The sequence below is a fragment of the Eumetopias jubatus genome, unplaced genomic scaffold, assembly GCF_037043125.1.
Source record: "Eumetopias jubatus isolate StellerSeaLion01/CBP00866 unplaced genomic scaffold, mEumJub1_p1.0 scaffold_13, whole genome shotgun sequence".
NCBI classification, from domain to species: Eukaryota; Metazoa; Chordata; class Mammalia; order Carnivora; family Otariidae; genus Eumetopias; species Eumetopias jubatus.
This window is the reverse complement of record NW_028274819.1, coordinates 79662038-79668123: the sequence shown is the minus strand read 5'-3', so window position 1 is coordinate 79668123 and position 6086 is coordinate 79662038. Positions and strand designations below refer to the sequence as shown.

The following is a 6086-nucleotide window of genomic DNA, read 5'->3' as shown; positions in this document are numbered from 1 at the left end:
AGTCACTAGAAGTATATACCAAGATGACCCAGATGTAAGAGTTTACAGACAAAAACTTTCAAGAAACTTAAATATCTGTTTAAGAACTTAATTGGGAAATATAAATAAAATAAATAAGAATCTGGTCACTATTAGCTGAAAAATGGAAACTAAACATGAAAATGGATATTCTAGACCTAAAAATGAAATACATAAATTGCAGATTTCAACAGTAGGCCTTAACAACAGATGAAAAATGCAAAAAAAAAAAAAAAAAAAAGATTTGCGAATTTGGACCAGACCCAAGATGGCGGCCAGCAGGAGGCTGATGAAGGAGCTTGAAGAAATCCGCAAATGTGGAATGAAAAACTTCCCTAACATCCAGATTGATGAAGTTAATTTATTGACTTGGCAAGTCCTTATTGTTCCTGACAACCCTCCATATGATAAGGGGCCGTCAGAATCGAAATCAACTTTCCAGCAGAGTACCCATTCAAACCACCGAAGACCACATTTAAAACAAAGATCTATCACCCGAACATCGATGAAAAGGGGCAGGTCTGTCTGCCAGTAATTAGTGCTGAAAACTGGTAGCCAGCAACCAAAACCAACCAAGTAATTCAGTCCCTCAGAGCACTGGTGAACGACCCCCAGCCCGAGCACCCACTTCGGGCTGACCTTGCTGAAGAATACTCTAAGGACCGTAAAAAATTCTGTAAGAATGCTGAAGAGTTTACAAAGAAATACGGTGAGAAGCGACTTGTGGACTAAACTCTGCCACGACCGATTCCAGCGAGTGTGAGCGGAGACCCCGCAAAGCAGGACTCTGTGGAAAATTGACACGTGCGGCTGCCTGGCGTTTGCTTGTGGCAGTTACTAACTTTCCACAGCTTTCTTAATCAAAAGCGGTCTAGGTAACCTGTAAAGAAAGGATTAAAAATTTAAGATGTTCTAGTTCTGCTTTCTTTGTTTTAAAAATCACTGCTTCAATCTACTTTAAAAGAATGGTGTTTCTTTTCTTGTCCAAATTGATCCAAAACCTTCAATTTACATTTAGCCCTTAAGGTTAAGGGAAAAAAGAAAAAAAAAAAAAAGGTTGCAGTTCCCTTTCTTCCCCTGCCCTTGCAACTCCCACTTTCTTGCATTTGGTTTATTTTTCACTCATTCACTTCCCCCAGACCCAGGGCTATCTCCTCCGCAAAGAAGAGACCGCTCCTGGCAATTCTGGTGGCTTCTCTACTCCCATGTTGCACTGCCCTGTGTGGGAGTTGGTTCAATTTCTCCTGGCTCCAATTTATAACATCCTTTAAAAAGAATTTAAAAACAAGCAAACCACCACTCACCACCCCACCACCTTCCCCTCACCACCAAAACAAAACAAAACAAAAACCAGCCATGAAAAGGGAGGCCCAGTTCTTCTGTAAAAATCTGGCCGGTGTTACCACAATAACATTGGTTAAATGGGCAAACCCTGATGTCTGTGTGCGTGATTGAACTTCAGCCTGGCCTGGCCTACTTGGGGAAACCCAGGTCTGTGGCAACCCCAAGGGAGGGCCTGCCGACCAGAGGATGCTGTGCACTTGTGTGAGGAATTTCTCGCCAGAGAGGCTCCTGCGGCCAAAGGTTGACGCTCCTCCCTGCAGCCACTGTAGAAGACGTGCTGGTCATTGTGGACAACGCCGAAGCCAGAACCCCCATGTGAAATTCCATGCTCACCTGCCTCTGAGCTCCATCTGAATGTGCCACGGAGCTCGCTCTCCCAGCTCCTCAGTGCAGCGCAGCCCCACTGCGACCTTCCCTCGGCACAGTTTGACCCTTTGTGGGGCTGGAATTGGCGGGACTTGGCTGTAGCCAGCAACAGTCTGGGGTTGCCGGTGCCCTGCTGGCCCCTTCCTTCAGAGGAGTTGGCCAGCCCCAGAACAAGGTGGCCTTCCCTCTCCCTCTGGACTCACAGCCTCTGCAGAGTCAAGCTCCACTTGAAGTTCACTCAGTAATATCCTTTACATGTGTTTTATATTGTTTTGACTGTCCTTTTTTGTAGAAATAAAATTGACCTTAGAATTTATCATCAAATGAACTTGTAAGGATTTGAATGTTAATGTCTTTTCAAAGCAAGCGGGACTGCCCCTGAAATCGAGAATGCGGGTCACTGACACCCAGAGGAAGCCGATGGTCCAAACGCCCTATCACCAACTCCTCTTCTGCCACTGGCAGCTGCCCTTCTTGGTTCTCAGGGGGGAACTAGATTCTGTGGAGAAGATGAGGTAAAGAAACTGCTTTCTGTTTTTAGTTCTCTTACTTGGGATCTATCCAGGGCTTTACAGACCTGTAAGATGGTTTCACCTGTTCAGAGGTGGGTGTGATGGGTAGGTTAGGCAGCATAATGTTGTTTAGTTGTCCAGGTACATGGCCCCTGTGGTGTGTCAATGAACTCAGCTTCTTTAGTCCTAGGTACACCGGGGGCAGGTTCTGGAGACTCCCGTGTGCCCAGGAACGCAAGAGTGTCAGGCCAGTGTTTCCACATCTGTCTCTTCATTAGCAGAAAAGTGATGATGGACTTTTATTTCACTCACATGCAGATTTGTAATAAAATGCCAAATTCTGTCAGAAGCTATACAAAAAAAAAAAAAGATTTGCGAATTTGAAAAATACATGAACATTAAATATACAATCAAAAACGGAAAAAATACTGAAAAAATAGCGTCCCAGTGAGCTAAAATCATATACCCTAACAAATATATAATTGGAGCAAAAAAGCCAGGAAGAGAAAGAATGAAAAAAAAATTTAAAAAGGTGGATAGAAATTCTCAAACTTGATATGAAAATTGAATAGAAATACAAAAATTTCAGCTAATCAGGATTAAAAAAAATGCCTAGGAAATTATAGTCAAACAGATGAAAAATTCCAAGCCATCATAGAAAAATGTTACATGATTACAACAATGACAAGAAGCCAGGAAATTATCAAAAGATAAATAAAAACAAATGATATATATATGAAATTAACACAAAAATGTGAGAATTATGTCCATGACATATTAATAATTATATTAAATATAAACAGGAGAGTGTGAGATAGGATTGAAAACAAGACCTAATTGTATGCAGATCAAAAGAACCTGGGGAAACACATGTGACATTTTATACAGAGATGTGTCTTCAGAAATCCTCATTGATATTTTACCAAATATGTACAAATAAAACATTGTTGTTAGCACAGATTCTGAAATTAGAATTCATATTTTCTTCATATATAAAGCAGAGTTAATGTTCCTGTGATTTAAAAACACATGGACTAAAAAATTCATTTTATTATTATGTTTTTAAATAGAACAAAATGAAAAAGAAAAAAGTGACAAAAAGGAAAGTATCAGTCACTAACTTTGAATGACTTTCATAAATTACTTAATTTCTGAGACTTAATATCTCAATCTGTAATACTGGGATTATAGGGATTACTTTCATCACAGGATTAATGTGAAGATCAAATACGATAATGTGTGTGAAAAGCTTTAGAATGTACTGTGCAAACATTAATAACTACTACTACTAGTACTACTGGTGTTAATTTTTCTTTAGAGATTTACAATAAATTGGTTATTTTTTTATTCTAAAGAAATTACATAAATATTTTTAACAAATTTCAAGAACTATTGGCAAAGGAAATATAGCCTTTTTATCTTAACAATGATATCGAAGAGAATGGAGACAAGAAAATTTGAGTTTTTTGGGGCGCCTGGGTGGCTCAGTTGGTTAAGCGACTGCCTTCGGCTCAGGTCATGATCCAGGAGTCCCGGGATCGAGTCCCACATCGGGCTCCCTGCTCGGCAGGGAGTCTGCTTCTCCTTCTGACCCTTCCTCCTCTCATGTGCTCTCTGTCCATTCTCACTCTCTCAAATAAATAAATAAATAAAATCTTTAAAAAAAAAAAAAAAGAAAATTTGAGTTTTTTGAAAACAAGAAGTAAACTAGATACTTGAAAACTTTTATTACCATTAGCCATATCACTCATTTTCAATTGGTCAATATTAAAAGCCAGCTTTTCACATTAAATACAACTAGTGTTAGAAAGCCTTATTTAGGGGCGCCTGAGAGCTCAGTAGTTTAAACTTCTGCCTTCAGCTCAGGTCCGATCCTGGGATGGAGTCCTGTTTCAGGCTCCCTGCTCAGCAGGGAGTCTGCTTCTCTCTCTGCCCCTCCCCCCACTCGTGCTTGTTCTCTCTCTCTCAAAATAATAAATAAAATCTTTTAAAAAAAGAAAGCCTTATTTAGAGAACATGAAAAAATTAACACAGTATTCCTTCTCTGCAAGCATAATTTAATGCTAATATATTTTTCAGAGAAGAGGTGTAATGCGTACATATGAACGTATTTAGAGTGTGTCATTCCATAGTACTGATGCTGTTGGAAGTTTTAAAACCGGAGAACTGAGAACTATATTCACAAATTTTAAAGTTTTCAAGAGATGCTGCTTTAGTAGTAAACTTCAGACCTGCAAACCCTGTGTTTTGTGCAAAGCTCAAGTAGGATTAAAATTAATTCAGTCTCCTTTACCTTCTGACTTGATAACATAGTCTTCAAGGCAATTTACATGCAAATGTTTACTTGAAAAAGTACAAGATTATTGGGATAAACACCCAACTCGGCTGCATGTCAGTAACATTTTAAAAAACTAAAGTAAGACATTCAATCTGCATAATAAGCCTTTGTGTGTGTGTGTGTGTGTGTGTGTGTGTGTGTGTTTGATGGTTGTTTATTTGGATCTGTAAGATGGTAAAAACCAGGTTTCTGAATTCCCATTAGAGTTGACTTGTTCAGAACAAATCAGGCCTCAGTGATTATTATGTTAAAAATACCTAACTATGCTGTGTCTCTGAAAGCTGAGCAGAGGGATATAAAAATGTTCAATACTTTGCACAAAGTAATCAATAAATGTTAAAATGAGTTGCCAGAAAAAAACTGGCAAAGATAATTGTAGTATAGTACTGGCTAGTATCTAGCTGTTAGTTTCCTTCAGTCTCGCTAGTTGGTCCAAGAAAGGATATCAACTCTGAAGATTGATTATATTCCTCCCAACTCATTATCTAATGCAGGGAAAACAATTGATTGGCAAAACGTACACATTTGTCATATTTTTGTTGAGTGTATCCTTCCTAATTTTCTATAAATTTTCTGATTTCACTTGGTAGTTAAACTTGATGAAAGATTAAAATCTCCCAATACAGAAGATGAAGAGGCCATTTCTTCCTTTACTTACCATATCCAGTTGTGGAATAGGCCCATCATCTAATGCTAATCAATTAGAAACACTCTAAATGTAAGGGAAGAATTGCAGATTACTCTTGACTATGTTATTTTACATCCTCTACCCTCTGCTCTGTTTCTCTATAAACCATCTTTACTTTTTGTCCCATAAATTATGACAGTTCAAATTGTGTTATATATTGTGTATTTAATTGCTAATTATAATCTCTCATTGGCATAAAAATTCCATGACTACAGAGGCATTGTTTTCTTCACTCTTATATTCCCAGTACCCAGCATAGTCTCTTCTATATGGTATTTCCTGAAAGGATGTTTGTTAAATAAATGAATAAATCATAGGTAGTGGCACTGGTAAATACAGCAGCAGCCTGATCAGTCTTCAGCACTGTAACACGATGTTAGGGCCTCTGGTTTCTTGGTTTCCCAATTGCATTGGTTTCTGTTAGTATGATAACTTCCGCAATGATTTTTGATGAATTGGTTTTTATTTAAGCTTGTCAAACTCACTTTCTATTTCCTGAAGCTGATGAAAAGAGAACCCTAAAATCCTCCTATGATCTCTTTCTGAAACAATGACATTCAATAAAAGAAAAAGTACATGCTTTTAAGAATTACAATGCTACATATCTAGACATTTACACTTTTTTTAAGTAGGCTCCATGCTCAGTTGTGGAGAGCAACTCGGGGCTTGAACTCATGACCCTGAGATCAAGACCTGATCTGAAATTGAGTTGGACGCTTAACCAACTAAGCCACCCAGGTGCCCCAATACATATACATTTTTAAATTTTGATACCACAAAATCTAAAAAGAGCAGGGAAGATTTTGCCACGTATGGGGAA

The 6086-nt window shown here is 38.4% G+C and overlaps 1 pseudogene; it reads left to right on the top strand.

The window, feature by feature from the left end:
- The first annotated feature begins 286 nt into the window (after positions 1-286).
- On the top strand, positions 287-750 carry LOC114221542 (ubiquitin-conjugating enzyme E2 L3 pseudogene; annotated as a pseudogene).
- The last annotated feature ends 5336 nt before the right edge of the window (positions 751-6086 follow it).